Source organism: Drosophila serrata, unplaced genomic scaffold (assembly GCF_035046125.1).
Source record: "Drosophila serrata isolate PLE 108 unplaced genomic scaffold, ASM3504612v1 contig_88, whole genome shotgun sequence".
NCBI classification, from domain to species: domain Eukaryota; kingdom Metazoa; phylum Arthropoda; class Insecta; order Diptera; family Drosophilidae; genus Drosophila; species Drosophila serrata.
In genome coordinates, this window is record NW_028256986.1 from 86,424 (window position 1) to 103,493 (window position 17,070).

At 37.0% G+C, this 17,070-nt stretch overlaps 1 protein-coding gene and 1 pseudogene across 23 annotated transcripts in view; one reads left to right on the forward strand and one right to left on the reverse strand.

Moving 5' to 3' along the window:
• LOC110177636 (chromatin remodeler ATRX homolog) overlaps positions 1-17,070 on the reverse strand; it is a 597,323-nt gene that overhangs the window by 43,120 nt on the left and 537,133 nt on the right. The gene's annotated exons all lie outside the window — the stretch shown is intronic.
• Positions 8,709-9,120, forward strand: LOC147644817 (uncharacterized; annotated as a pseudogene).

Below are 17,070 nucleotides of genomic sequence, written 5' to 3' on the forward strand. Positions count from 1 at the left end.
TGACCAAGAAAAACTTCTCATAAATTCACATTTATTCAATTGTAGTTTAAGATTTGGCTCTCTTAATTTTTTAAATACTTCCCTTAAAGAGTTTAAATGTTCGTCAAGTGACGCAGAAAATATTATGATATCGTCGAGATAAACTAAACAATGTATATTTATTAAATCTTTAAGTATGTGATTCATACATCTTCGGAATGTTGCTGGGGCATTTTTCAATCCGAATGGCATACGTGTGTACTCAATATGACAATATTTAGTCGAAAAAGCGGTCTTTTTCATGGATTTCTCGTCCATTTCAATTTGATGAAAGCCTTTGGCAATTTCAATTGTTGTAAAATATTGACAACGTCCTATTGTGCTGATTATTTCATCCATATTGGGGATGGGAAATCTATCGCTTATTGTTATCTCATTTAGTCCTCTATAGTCGATTACGATTCTAAACTTCTCTATACCTGTGGCATCAGCCTTTTTTGGTACAATCCACAATGGACTACTGTAGGGTGATTGGCTGTGCCGAATAATTTTCTGATCCAACATCTCTTTTATTTGTTTCTCAACTTCCTATTCGAAAGCAAAAGAATAACCATACCGTATTGTGTATTAATTTCATGCTTAACGACACTCGTGAAAGTCAAATTGTCTCCTTCACGATATTGAATGTCATTGAAACTTTTTAGTAAATTAAGTAGTTTAATTTTTTCTTCTTTGTTTAAATGATAGAGTCGATATTCCTGTCTCCTTCCCATCTCATTTTTTTTATTGCGTAATTAATTTCTTCTGTATAGTTTTCTGGTTTTAAAAATGCTTCACATGTTTTTTCTGCATTTGGATCCCTCGAAAATTGTCTTATTTTAAATGTTTTTTTATTTATTAATACTGTTCTCAAGGAATAATCGATAATGGCATTGTTTACCAATAAAAGGTTTCTACCTAAAAGCATGTCATAGTGGGGTGAAAAGACATGTATGTAAAATATCTGATCTTGTCTAAAAAGATTATTTGGTGCAATAGATACAAGCTCCTTTAATTTTGTAACTCCTTTCATAGTTCTTACAGAAATTTGTTTTACTGAAGTTGGTAAAAAAAAAAATGTTCCCTCATTAACTTTATTGAGGACCCCGTGTCAACTAAACACCTGTATAGTCGATTATTAATCATGATTTCTATGAATTGATTTGTTCCTAGGCTCCCATTGGAAGATTTGCATGTAACATTGGTTCATTTTGTTGAGTATTTTAATACTCGCTATTGTTATTAAAACACGTTGTTCATAGTAGAACTGGCCTTTGTTTTCTATTTGTTGATAATTTTCATCAACCTGCATTTTTTGTGAATCACTATTACTTTCCCGTACACGTTTGTAAGGTTGGTTTGGTATATTACTGTTATGATTATAATTTAGTGGATTATTTCTTTGTGCTTCTTGCAAATTTTGGTTAAACTATTGGTACAATTTCCTATTTTGGTCGAAAATAAGGATTGTATTGGTAAGTATTATGTGGGTGGATATTACGTGCATTATTAGTATATTTGTTGTTAAATTTTTGGGGTTTAATCTTGGAATTTCCATTCTTATTAAAATCACTGAATTCGGATTATTCATAAAAGCCTTCCATTTGAGCCGTTTGTTTATATTTTAAAATGGTTGAAATATCGTATTTAGCCAGTGACATAAATAACCTATCTGGTAGTTTTCCTTGAATAAGACTCTTTACTGTATTATTCATTGCATTTGTGTATAATCTATAATTCTCAAGATTTTCTTCTAATTCTAACATATTGCTAATTATCACTATTCGGGCTTCAATTTCGTGGCAAAACTTACGAAAATTGCCTTGGAAGCTGTGTTAAAAAAACTGTGGTAAGTTTCATTTCGCATGATTTTAATTCTACTTCTTAACAAATCAGAAGTCGCAGTCAAAGCATAGTCAAAAATCAAACAGCGACCAAAATCAAAAATCAGCAGCAGTCGCCGCTTTTCGTTTTCTTGCTTTCCGCTTTGCTGTTGCTTTTGTCGTAGACGTAAGTCGACGCTGTGGCACGCGTCGACTTTCGGGATTCGTCGGCAGCTACAGTCGCATAAGTCGCTGGATTCGACTTTTTGCTACTTTTGATTTTGGTAGCTGTTGCTTTCGATCAGCAGCATAAGTCAAAATTAGCAAGAATATGCAGATCGTGGAAGTCGCCCGTTGTTTTCGATCGTTGCGACTTTTCATTTATGAGCTATTAGTTTGATTAATTTTTTGGCAATTAATTATTTCGTACTGGTACCTTTTTCTTCATGTTTTTTTATCTTATTTTTTAATCTTTGCGAAAAATAACACAATAAATCAAAAAAGCGAGTAATTCAATATCAATAAAAACTAAATTAATTAAAATAAAAACATAAAAACATAAAAACAGCCATTGACACCTTGCCACTGTTTGAAAATGAAAATGAATAAGTTTATTAACACTCAAACTGTTTTTATGTTTTTATTTGAATTAATTTTGTTTTTATTGATATTGAATTACTCGCAATTGAGTGCCGATTTCCCACTGCACAAGGCACCTTAGGGAATCAGGCAATCTCATAGGCGCAGTTTGAGTATTTGGCTACTTCCAATATTTTTTACTCCAAACTGCCTACACAAAACGAGAGATTTTATCTCAAATAGCGAAATTATTCGATGTTTATCGCTTTTCCTAATCAGTTCCAATGTTTCCATTCATATCGAAACCAAGTGACAAGAGTTCTTAAAGGATAATCCAACACTGAAGGATATTCATATTTCGAGACAAATTACCATTTCATGCGTTTTGGAATGCGTTACAAGACGCATATAAGTGTTACCATTTACGTCCGTATTAAAATGAAATTTCCGAAATGTCTCCTAACGTCTATAAGTTCATTTATTAGGCCAACTCTACCTACCTGCACACCTTTCTCGACGTAAATGGTTTCTTGGGGGCAAGCGGTCGGTTACAAGCATCTGAGATGCTTAGCTATGATGAGAAGCATTCGATGACCCTCCCAGGCTAAACTCACAAAACTTTAAGCCCTGTTTACCCATCGAATATCCTTGCATTGGGGGAATCAGTTGAGGATACGACTGATTCCAAATTCTGGATTCCCATGCTTGGAGGGTTGGTAAAAAGTAGGAATGCACTCGTGTCGAGTTTGTGTTATCCACAAGAAAACTCAGCAGACTCACTTGATTGGAAATTTGCCCCGTGCGAGATCCAAGTTCTCCACATGGGCATGGGTTTCGCAGGAATATTTGACATTAATGTCGGTCGAGTCTGAAAAATTACCAAGGGGTACGTCTGCGTTTTTGTTTGCGTTAGTACTTGGTTCATTTACCCCGAAACGGTCTTCCGCACGCTGTGGGTGTCCACTACACGACTACTCTGACAACGGAAAAACCTTCGTCGTCCCACATCCTTATCCAAAGACTTAATGGAAGCAATAAGAACATTGGTTCTATCCAAACACGGTCTACAGAACTTAACCGTGCGTTTATACCACCTGCCGCACCTCATATGGGAGGGCTCCAGGGTGCGGGTGTGAAAAGCTTCAAAGCTCATTTATACAAGCACATAGCAGAGACTACACCTTCGAAAAACTGGGTACCGTCCTGACTAAGATTGAAACCGGTTTGAACTGAAAGCCTATTTCTTTAATTTCCAAAGACCCCACTCACCTTGCGGCTCTTAGCCCCGCACATTTTCTGATTGGTGTTGCATTTCTTGCGGTTTCTCGCAGTTTCCTAATTAACAGAGCCCTAGTGGTGATCAATGAAGTAAAATTTCATTCCAATGACTGGCGGCTGCATTGGTTTGACCTGGCACATATGGCAATATAAGAGTTGCAGACGTTCTAACAACACGCTACGACATCCGACGACCAGCTTTCCTATGGACGTTCCTTTCGATCATCATAACTCCTACATACCTTAGCTCTTCCAACTGGCATTTATTAAACCTAAATTTGTATCATCCTACGTCGTTCTTACGTCTATGTATCATGATTCACATCCATAATATTGAAGTCTGCACATATATTGAGAGTACACTGTACTAAGAACTTGGCATAAACGTATTAGCAATACTTTGTCGCTGAACATTAGCAAAATCAAGTCCAGTGAGCGTGAAATATGACCACCCACTTTTTAAGCAATGCTAAATCCTATTCCTATTCCTATTTATTGGAATCACCTTTCCGCTATTCAGATGGTTTCCAGTAGACTTTTGGATAGAGACCAGTTGGTAGTTCTTGGAGATTTTAATATCCCTGGTGCTATTTGGTGCTCGAATAGTTCCACCAATACTCTCAATACACCTACACAACATGACTTTATCGCTGGCTTGTTTGACATTTCGCTGTCTCAAGTCAACCATGTGCGAAATTCCAAACAGCGCTTGCTTGATCTTTGCTTCGTCTCTGATCCTGCGAGAGTCAGTTTAGCAAGGGTGGCGCCTCTGACGCAGCCCGAAGATCCCTATCATCCAATTTTCGATGTGACTCTTGATATTGGGTGTGACGTACAGAATATTTCTGACCGTCCAGCCAATAAAGTCCTATGTTTTCGCAAAACGGACTTTGAACGGCTGAATAATTTTATAAACGAGTTCAATTGGTCCGATCTATACATGTGCACTGACATGGCAGTTGCCGTTGATATTTTTTACAGTGCCATGAATTCATTTTTTACTGAATGTGTTCCGTTATATTATCCTCCAAGCTCGAATAAGCCGCCGTGGTTTACTAAGGAGTTGAGCCGACTTAAGAATAAGAAATCTAAACTGTATGCTAAATTTAAAATCACCGGTTCTCAATCTGCCCTTTCATTTTATTTATCATCTCGGTCAAACTTTACCGTGCTGAACGCGCAGTGTTATAAAAACTATTTAAATCGTTGTAGGGCCCAGTTCTCACAGGACCCAAAACAGTTTTATAATTTCGTTAACACTAAACGTAAACCTAAAACAAATCCTTCCTCGCTTTCATTTGAAAATACTACCGCAAATAATGATCAGGCAATAGCCGATCTATTTTCGCAGTTTTTTCAAACAACCTATTCTAGCTCTTCGTATATATACCAGACTTATTCCTACGACATACCCAAATTGAACTTAATTTTCTGTCCTAGCCTAAACGAAAGCTCTCTCCTTTTAGATCTTCATCGTGTCAAGCCAGTTTATTCGCCAGGTGCTATTGTGCCGACGCCCTGTGCTATCCCCTTCTGAAATTGTTTACCTTGTCCTTAAAAACCCACCCACTTTCCCATTATTTGGAAGGAATCGTTTATTATTCCTCTCCACAAAAAGGTAGCAAATTGGATGCCAGCAATTATAGAGGAATCACTAAGTTGTCGGCCATCCCAAAATTATTTGAAAATATTATCACCCCTCATTTACAGCACCTTTGTAGATCGGTTATTTCTCCATGTCAACATGGTTTTATGAAGCGAAGATCAACAACAACAAATCTTTTGGAGCTCTCTTCCTATATTATAAAGGGCTTCCATAATAATTGTCAGACAGATGTAATCTATACTGATTTCAGTAAAGCATTTGACTCTGTTAATCATTCTCTCCTCGTTAGAAAACTCGATTCAATGGGTTTTCCAAGTGATCTTCTTAATTGGATCTCTAGTTATTTGAATGGCAGGACGCAAAAGGTCCTCTTTAAGAATAATTTATCCAATATTCTAAGGGTTACATCTGGTGTCCCGCAAGGAAGCCATTTGGGACCCTTATTGTTTACATTGTTCATAAATGACCTGCCCAAAGTCTTGACTAACTCCAGAGTACTTATGTACGCGGATGACGTCAAGCTTTGCGTGCAATACAAAGACGTTGCCTGCCAGTCGGATTTACAAACAGATCTTAATAATTTTCAAACTTGGTGCCGTGTAAACTTATTAAACTTAAATGGCTCGAAATGCAAGCTAATGACATTCTCTCGTGTCGCTCCTAAGCTTGCTACTTACACGCTGAACGGCTGCTCTTTGGAAAGAATTAATACAGTTGACGATTTGGGCGTCCGCTTGGACCCAAAACTTGACTTTATTGATCATATTTCGTCTATGGTGAATAGAGCCAGGGGTGTGCTTGGATTTATTAAACGGTGGTCGAAGGAATTCAATAACCCCTATGTTACTAAATCCTTATATACTTCCTTAGTTCGTCCTATCCTAGAATATGGATGCTGCGTTTGGAGCCCTCAGTACGGCGTCCATAGTAAACGCATTGAGTCGGTTCAAAAGAACTTTTTACTTTTCGCTCTACGCGGTTTAAATTGGGATGCAAACCAAAGATTACCTTCCTACTCTAGTAGACTCCTATTAATAAACTTGCCGTCCTTAGCCAATCGTAGAACGATGCTAGGGATAACCTTTATTTTTAACCTTATCCATGGTGATGTGGAAAGTGCTGACTTGTTGAGTCAGCTTAATTTCCATGTACCATGTAGAACCACTAGATCCTATATCCCATTAGTGTTGCGCCACTGTAGGACCTCCTTTGAACTGCATGAACCTTTTAGAGTGTTATGTGCAAATTATAATGATTTGTACACACTAATCTCTAACGTAGATTCCCTTCCCAAATTAAAATCTTTAATACTAACACACTTAGTAAGCATGCAAACTAACAATCTGGCAGCACGCCGGTAGTCAATTTTCCTCGTATTCTGTCCTATATTTTTCATCGCGCCTACTAACACCTAACCCAAACAGGCACGTGCCTGGTGTCATACGGGCCACTTGTATGTACTGACCTTAGTGCATCAACGTCCAAAAATCAGCGTTCCCACGCTGACCGCTTATAGCTCATGCACATATGCATGCATACGGATTTCTCCCTTTATATAACCATATATAGTATAGCCGCTCCGCTGTTGGCATACCCGGCAGCGCAACTAAGCGGCCTTAGTAAATAAGAATTCATAAAATTCAATAAAACATTATTAAACCGATACTCAAAAGGCACAGAAGTACCAGTGTATATTTCTTGAAATTAAAATCCTTTGTTGGTAAACCTTTTTAAAAAAATAAAATATTAAAAAAAAATAAATTAAAAAAATAACAGAATTAATAATTTATATATATTTCAATAAACTAAAATAATAAAAAAAAACTTCAATTAGTGCGAAATGCAGCCCGTCTTTTACACCATCGATGGGTGAATATTGATGAGTAATTTTCAGGAAGCTGCTCCTACCGAACAAAGGAACGCACCGAACATTAAGAAAGTTCTTGAGGTGTGCCCAAACGATGGATTTCATTAATAGTAATGCTATAACTAAAAACTCATTTGAAACAGATTTATATAAAAATATTTAGAGAAAGCTAAAGTAACCATGGGTTTGGTTGATTCCACTGCAAATCTAATTAACAAAGTAGAAGTAGAGAGCACAGGAATGATTACGACGCTTTTAATAGTTATTGTGGTGATCATGTGGGCAAATTTGTTTTTCAAGATATATAAAGTGCAATAGATGCCTTAAGAAAATATATATCTCCAGGAGTAATGAGTTTGACAAAATCTAAGAAAAAAAATAATAAACAAAATATATAAAAATTGCATGACATATGTCAAGTGTTATGGAATGACTAGAAATACCAAAGTGTACTCAAGATCTAAAAAAAATATTGTAGTAGGCTAGCAGAGAGCCATGTATGTTATTCCCATGTATGTTAAGCCTATGTTATATAAACCTATGTTAAGAGATGTAAAGATCATGTGATACGGGAAAAGTGGAACATTCGGTTGTGACGAGTGAAATAAAGAACAAAATAAAACGCTCGGTTTAACTTTCCACAAATTCAGAAGTGGGATCACGAAGTTAATTTAAACGGTTTTTCGGTCATCCAGCTGAAAAGGTGGCTATCAGTGTTGGGGCTGCCAACCCAAGGTGTTAAAACCGAATTTATGGTGCGTCTATGGCATATACCACCTGAGCAACGAGGTCAATTGCCAGAAGAGGAAACCTGCCAGATAATTGGAGAGGGTCAGACCGGTACCTCCAGCACCGAACCCCAACAGGTCAACACCGAGACGGGAAATGCAACACAATCGTCGCAGGAAAGTGTTTCAGACCACCGTGAACTTCTCGAATCATTACACAACTACGGGCAACACTTATTTCACAGAAAAATGCGTTGCAACAAGCAGAAGCTCGTGGCGCAGCTCAACAACGACAAATTGAAGAACTCAACACCATTCAACGAATTGAAATGCAACATCAAAGAGAGACGCGCGTCGCCATACAGACGCAACAACAAGGCGCCGCAAGCCAGCAACAACCAGCAACGGCCAAGCTGCAGTACTGACGGCACCCAGGAAGACAGACCCCATACCAGGGCTGGATCACTCTCTTTTGCTAAGGAAACGGCCATCGATTTCTAAGGCGACATTTGCGCTCGAAACTGGGTGGATCACCTCAGGACCACGGTCAGATTTACAATCTTGACACCGACAGTCTGTGGATGTTGCTCGTCAACAAACTAAAAGGCAACGCACAACGCTGGCTACATGCCAACCCTACACGGATGCTGAATTCGTTTGAACGGCTGTGAGAGCAACTGATCGTTGCATTTGGTGAAACAGCGTCTAAATCAGAGCGACGTCGGAAATTTGAGCAACGGAAATGGAACAGGGATGAGTGTTTCACCATGTATTTCGAAGAGAAATTAATGATGTCCCAAACCTTCAACATGGACATGGAGGAGCTACTCGAGCATCTGATCGACGGAATCCCATCGGCGAGCTTGCGTGATTAAGCCCGCATCCAGAGATTCGCTGATCCTGAGCAAATGCTGCTGGCATTTGCCAACGTACGCCTTCCACAAGCCGGAAACTATGCCGCGAAGAAGTCGATACCGGAGACGTTGGAGGCCAACAACTTGCGCTGTAGGAACTGCAACTCCAAGTGCCATTTTGCGAAAGACTGTCGCAAACCAACAAGGCCACCAGGATCCTGCTATGCTTGCGGAGAGATGAGCCATTTTGTAGGAGAATGCCGCCAAAGGAAAAGTAACAACGGCAGCAACGTTAACAACTATGTAAGAAGATTAAAAATTTTTTTTATTGATTTTACTGAACCCATTATTGCAGAATGCCTCATAGACTCAGGAAGCGCGAAATTTTTCATTAAGCAGTCCAAAATTCCATCTGAAGTATTATTGGGAAACATGAACGAAATTTATCATGTTTTAAACAAGAGCCGGCTTGAAATTTTTGGAAAATCTTTCTGTTACGTTTTAAAAGATAAAATAAAAATCGAATTTGAAATTATTGTCGTCGCTAATGAGTCAATGAAACACGATGCAATCCTAGGAAGGGATTTCATGGATCATTATGGTTTGAGCATGAATCTAGACACCCTTGGTATTGACGAAGATATTAATATTGGTAAAGAGGGCACCTATGATTTGAACTCGCTTTCGGAGGAAAATAATCAACAACTAGCACCTGCCGTAGTACCCAATTGCAATTCCAGCAAAAATTTGAATGAAGCTTAAACTGTTAGAGAGAAACTGTTAGGAGATGAAACGGTTAAAATTAAACTGTTAAAATGAAACTGTTAGGAAATGAAACTGTTGAAATGAAACTGTTAGGACATGAAACTGTTGAAGAGAAACTGTTAGGTCATGAAACTGTTGAAGAGAAACTGTTAGGACATGAAACTGTTAAAGAGAAACTGTTAGGACATGAAACTGTTAAAGAGAAACTGTTAGGTGAAAAAGAGAAAATGTTAGGAAATGAAACTGACAAGGAAAAAACGTTGGAAAATGAGAAAAAAGCGTTTATAAACTCAACTGTTATGAGAAAATTTTCGGAAAAAGAAACGGATAGCGGAAAGAACGTAGGGAGTGAACCACATGTAAGAAAATTCAAGGCTTTGATGAGATGCCGCAAATTGAAAGAGCAGAACTTTTAACAGACAACTTTAAAAACGAAATGTTGAATATAAACGTAGTCGATGATCAGTTTTTAGACCACAGCTGTGGGTGTGAAATAAACTATGAAACAAAATGTAAATTTGTCAAAATGTTCGAAGAATTTTATGTCAAAGCAAAGAGACCAGATGCCCCTTTTACCAAATGCGAAGTGAAAATTAGTTTAGACAAATCTAAACTCTTCAGTTGCTCACCTAGAAAACTTTCTTTTAGTGAGAAGGAGCAGCTTCAGAAGCTGAAGAATAGACGAATATTTAGACATGGGCATAATAAGAAACAGTGAGAGAGATTTGCGTTTATGCATCGACTATCGAAAATTGAATAAAGTCTAAATAAAGGACAATTATCCGTTGCCTTTAATAGACGACCTGTTTGATAAATTAGTGAATAAAAGGGTATTTTCAAGACTAGATTTAAAAATGGATATTTTCACGTATTCGTTGGCGCAGATTCTGCGAAATATACATCACTTGTCACCCCCCTTGAACAATTCGAATTTTTAAGGATGCCCATGGGCATCAAGAACGCATCAGCAGTATTCTAGCGCTTTGTAAATAAGATTTTTTAGGATTTAATACGCGAAAATAAAGTCATCGTATAAATGGATGACATATTGATAGCCAGCGCAAACATGGAAGATCAATTAATCGTATTAAAAGAAGTGTTCATAAGACTGGATAATAACAAGTTAGAACTTTGTATAGACAAATGTGAGTTTATGCAAACCAGTATAAAGTACCTGGGATTTTTCATTAACAAAAAAGGAATCAGAGCTGATGACAGGGGTATTGATGCTATTAAAAACTTTCAAATTCCTGAAAAAGAACACAACGTATAAAGGTTCTTAGGATTATGTTCTACAAACTCTAAACCACTTAACGATATTTAAATAAAAACAAGGATTTTTTTTTTTTTTTTTTTGAAGAAAGAGCTAAACTGTTTTTTAAACCTTAAGAAAAAACTTATAGAGGCACCGGTTTGAGCCATTTATAATCACAAAGACGAGGTTGAACTGCATTGCGATGCAAGTTCTATGGGCTTTGGTGGGGTGTTGATGCAAAGAAAGGAGATGGAAAACTCCATCCCGTGTTCTATTTTTCTAATCGAAGTACAGAGACTGAAGCAAAGTATCACAGCTTTGAGCTGGAAACACTGGCCATTATCTACGCCTTGCGTAGATTTCGAATCTATTTGCAAGGCAGACATTTCAAAATAATCGATTGCAATTCTCTTACAACGGTTACTTTGAACAGAGTCGAACTATATCCCAGAATCCCACGATGGGCACTTGAACTTCAAAAACTCATCCATATATCCGGGACAAAGATACAACACGTAGAGGCTTTGGGCAGATGTAACATTTTAGTAGTAGAAACCACTAGTTTTGAAGACAATCTTATAATCTGTCAATCAAAAATCTGTCAAAAAAAAAAAGAATTAGAAAGAAATCAGCAAAAACTATTCGAAATGAAATATCGCGTTGTTTATAGGAAAACTAATGACGACCGTTTATTAGTCTTTGTCCCTGAAGAAATGGAAAGTCACGTTTTGCACAAATACCACAATGAGCTTGGGCACATTGGCAGGGATAAAATGATAGAAGCGATTACGAGGGGTTATTGGTTTAAGAACGTCAAAGAAAAATGCAAGAGTCACATAAAATGTGTAGCATTTTATCCAAACTCTGGAAAATCAGAAGGTTTCTTACATAGCATTCCAAAAGGGGATAAGCCTTTTGAATTGTTACACATCGACCATTATGGACCAGTTGCGGCAGGAAGAGCAAATAAACACATATTTTTAATAGTAGATGGGTTCAAGAAATTTGTTACATTATATACGACAAAGACGACAAGCACAAAAGAAGTTCTAAAAGCTTTAGCCGATTATTTCAGGTTGTACAGCAAACCGAAATTTATAGTTTCTGATAGAGGCAGTTGTTTCACATCTAATGAATTCGCATAATTTACAACCGAAAACAATATTAAACATTTGAAGATAGCGACAGGTTCCCCACAAGCAAATGGACAAGTGGAACGCAAACACAGGACCATAGGACCTATGATAGCAAAATTAACTGAACCTAAAAATGGAATTCACTGGGACAATGTAATCGAGCAAGTAGAATATGCACTCAATAACATTATACACCGAAGTATTAAACAAGTTCCTAGCAAGATGCTCTTCGGTGTAGAGCAAAAAGGTAAAATTATTGATGAGCTCAGGGAGAGATTGTAAGAAATTAACGATACAACACATGCTTAGAGAAAATCAGAAAACTAGCTATTTATAATCAAAATCGAGCACAGGCGTATAACGAAACATATTATGACAAAACAAGGAAAAAGCCAAAGGATTATACTATAGGAGATTACGTAATGGTTTAAAATTTTGACAGTACTACGGGAGTTGCTAGGAAGTTGGCAAATACACACAGAGATACTATCGAAAAGCATCCCCATATACTCAATAGTTGAATGTTTTAACGATGCACGACGGTTAATATACGAGCATAAGGACAGGTTAACTAACAAGCATTGGTCAGAAACATCTTGATTGCTAACACAACTCAGAAGCAAATTACAAAACCTTATTGAAAAACATTCACTACATTCTGTATTTCATACACCTGTTAAATTTAAAATTGGCGAAGATCTAGAAATAGAGGAACAAAATATTTAAGTAGAAGAAGATTTACATAATCTTACAGTGCCAGCTGTTATCAATTTGGACACAAAAGATATTCTTGCCGATAGAGAAGATAACGCTGATAACAGCTTAATAATGCTAGACACAGCGGCTGCCAAAAGGGCATATATAAAAGACATTTCCAGTGCTATACCAGAATTCAGTGACAAAGACTGCAACTGCAGAAATTTGTCACAGCATTGAAACTAGTAGACTAAAGCCTCGTATGAAGGAATAGCCGTGCAGGTTATAAAGTCAAAAATTGATGGAAGCACTTTATACAAAGTACAAGAGGAAACCACCACCATTGGAATAATCGAGAAGCCAAAAAGGCAAGACAGCCGAGAAGTACACAACTATAATCAATAATCTGCGGAAGCTTCAAGAACTGCTTATATTGACGAAGGTTTACCGCCCGAACATGCTGACAAATTCAGCACTAAGGAAGCCATAAGTACAATAATTATTATTTTGGTGGCTGGAAATTTCAAGACAATGAATGAAGTCATCTCATTTTCGCGGTTTTGATGAGAAAAACTGGGGATTAGTGATTGACTATCGTCAAATTAATAAAAAACTGTTTTCGGATAAGTTTTCACTTCCAAGAATTGATGATATTTTAGATCAACTAGGACGAGCAAAGTATTTTTCTTTCTTGAATTTCACTAGACATTACATCTTTTTCTACAAGCAATGTTTCATTTCCACTTGGCTTAGAAATAGAGCCAAACTCATTCCAAAGAATGATGGCAATAGCGTTCTCCGGATTGGATCCAACACAAGCTTTCCCTTATATGGACGATTTGATAGTGATCGGTTATTCTGAAAAACACATGATCAAGAACTTAACTGATGTTTTTGAGAAATGTAGAAAATACAACCTAAGATTACATTCTGAAAAATTTTCATTTTTGCATAAAGTCAAATTTTTGGGACTTAGATGCACAGATAAGGGAATCTTACCACATGAAAAAAATATGACGTCATCAAAAATTATCCAATCCCGAATGATGCAGACAGCGCTAGGCGATTCATTGCATTTTGCAATTACTACAGACGATTTATCCAAAACTTTGCCGAATATTCGCATCAGATAGCTAGATTATGTAAAAAGGATGTTGAGTTTGAGTGGACAACTAAATGTCAGAATGTCTTCGATCATGTTAAATCGGCTTTAATGAATCCAACCTTAGTGCAGTATAACGAAAGCGACCAAGCAGGTTTGTGGAGCGATTTTGACTCAGAACAAAAATGGACTCCAGCTGCCAGTCGCGTATTCATCAAGATCGCTTACCAAGGATGAAAGCAATATGAGCACAAAATAACAAGAATTAGCAGCAATTCATTGGGCAATAACATATTTAGACCATATAGTTACGTAAAACACTTTACGGTCAAAACAGATCATAGACCGCATACATACCTTTGAGAACAGTGGTGAATCCAAGCTCTAAGCTCACCAGAATTAGACTTGAATTAGAGGAGTAAAACTTTGATGTAGAGTACCTGAAGGGCAAAGATAATTATGTAGCTGACGCGATACAGAGAATAACCGTCAAAGAGCTACAAGAAATGAACCGGAATATACTTAAAATCACTATAAGATATCAAAGTAGACAGAATTCCTGCGCAGGAACAGAAAAAGTAGAATTGCCTAGGCAAGCTACAAATAAAGCTTCAAAGCCCAATGTATAACAGTCATTAACGATGACGAGTTACAGAAAGTTGTAACCTTGCGTGTAGAATGTTTCTTCAAACATGGCAAGATTATATACCAATGGAGTTCTTGATGCCGGTATAAACAAAATCAGCCAACCCATATGGCACCGTTGGAAAAAATCTTTGAAAAAGTTTCAATAGATGATTTCAAATTAATGACCACTAAAATATTAAATTCATTTAGAGTAGCCCTACTCAACCCAGTGACCCAAATTGTGAAAATAATAGAAAAATATGCTATAATGTCTACATTCCATGATGATCCAATACAAGGAGGTCACATTGGCATTGCTAAAACCTTGGCCAAGGTAAACAGACACTATTATTGGAAAGGTATGACTCGTGATATTACCGAATACATACGAAAATAGCAAAGAAGTCAAAATTATAAAGTGACAACAAATATAAAAACTCCTTCAGCAATTACCTAAACACCAATTAATGCCCTCGACAGGGTTATAGTGCACACAATTGGTCCCCTACCCATGTCAGATAATGGAAACGAATATGCAGTCACATTAATAAGTGATTTGACTAAATATTTAGTTACTATTTCAAGTTCGAATAAAAATGCAGATACTGTAGCTAAGGCAATATTTGAATAATTTATTCTGAAGTACGGTCCAATGAAGACGTTCACTACGGACATGGGGACAAAATATAAAAATTCAAAAATTGATGACTTGTGCAAATACTTAACAAGAAAGGAAGCTAACTTCGGCACGCCGAAGTTTATATACCCTTGCAAATAGAACTTCGATGACTAGGAATCCATACAATAAAAATTATTTATATTTATGTTAAAAAACAATGAAGTAATACCTGCTTTCATTTCATTCGCCTATACATATTATATTTGCAGTTTTACATTCACAGATTTTCATTTTTTCCTCCACATCTAACGATCTTTTGTATGGCATCTAAATGATATAGTCGTCCGATTTTCACAAAATTTTACACAAAATTTAAGAATAATATGAATGGCTATATCTCAAACTTGATAAAAATCTGTTGAAAATTAAAAAAGTTATAATTTTTAATTAAATTAATTTCTCGATCGTTCCTATGGGAGCTATATAGTATAGAATTCCGATTTTCATAAAAATTTTAACAACATTGTTGAATAATATGAAATGGCTATATTTCAAATTTCATGAAATTCTGTTGAGTATATAGAAGACTAACTAAAAAGTTTAATTCAGCTAGCTTCAAAACTGAGAGACTAGTTTGCGTAGAAACGGACAGACGGACAGAATGACATGGCTAGATCGATTCGGCTGTTGATCCTGATCAAGAATATATATACTTTTTATGGTCGGAGGTGCCTCCTTCACTGCGTTGCAAATTTCTGTCTGAAATAATTAGGGTATAAAAATAAACAATTTAAAATCTACAGCACACCACCACCAGACATTCAGAATAATTCAAGGGAGTTATAGGACTTTCAATGAATATATAAGTTCATCGGTTGACAATACTGATTCAACACAACCCCCTCAGTGGCACATAATTATTGCCCATATGAGTTAGTATTTGGACGGACTAGTAATAATTAATAATATAGAACCTATATATAATATAGATGATTACGCTATAGAAAGCAAGTATATATTAGAAATAGCATAAGGAACTATTCTCGATATACATATGTAAAAAAAAAATATATATATATATACTAGCTGTACCCTGCCACGTTTCTCTGTGGCATATTGTGGTTGCACGCATAAGAAATAAGTCAAACAAAAATAAATAATTTTCAAATTAATTTAATTCTGTAATACTTGTGGGTATGCAATATTCTTCGTTTCTCCATTCTCCGCGTAAATATAAAGACTATCTGGTTTCCGACACGGGAACACGCAACATATAATTATCCGTGTGAAAAACAATCTGCATCCAAATCTAGACCATACAACTCTAGAGATTGACCTTGAGCTTTATTAATGGTCATTGCGAACACCAAACGAATGGGAAACTGCAATCTCTTGAACTGAAACGGTGTATCAGTCGGGATCAGAGGAATCCTAGGAATGAGGACATCTTTACCTTTGAAAGGACCTGTTATGATCGTTGCTTCTACTACGTTGTTCATCAATTTCTTGACTGCGAGTCGCGTACCGTTGCAGAGTTTCGGCTGATTTATATTTCGGAGCATGTGTGGTGGCATTCCAGGCAGATCAAGTGAGTTTAGAAATTCCGTAGGGTAATTAACAGCTTCCTCTGCCTCCACAACGGGGTCTATCGACTTATATGTAATTTCTTCAGTTTCTATGCTGGACTGGATTACATGGTTGAGCTGGTATACATCTTTGTTCTTGGCAGCGAGAATCGCTCGTCCACTGAGCCAATCGTGATTCCTATAATTTATTCGGATATCGGGGAACACTTTTTGGATAAGTCCTTCCTTCGATGTAAGTAAATTAAATTCTCGGGCAATACTATTTTTCTCGACGTCTCATTGACTGGCAGCTTTCCGTTCCCCATGTCCAGTAGCTGTCGTGAGAATACGTCGGCTGATTCATGGACACCCATATTTCTTGGACGTTGATGCACTAAGGTCAGTACATTCAAGTGGCCCGTATGACACCAGGCACGTGCCTGTTTGGGTTAGGTGTTAGTAGGCGCGATGGAAAATATAGGACAGAATACGTGGAAAATTGACTACCGGCGTGCTGCCAGATTGTTAGCTTGCATGCTTACTAAGTGTGTT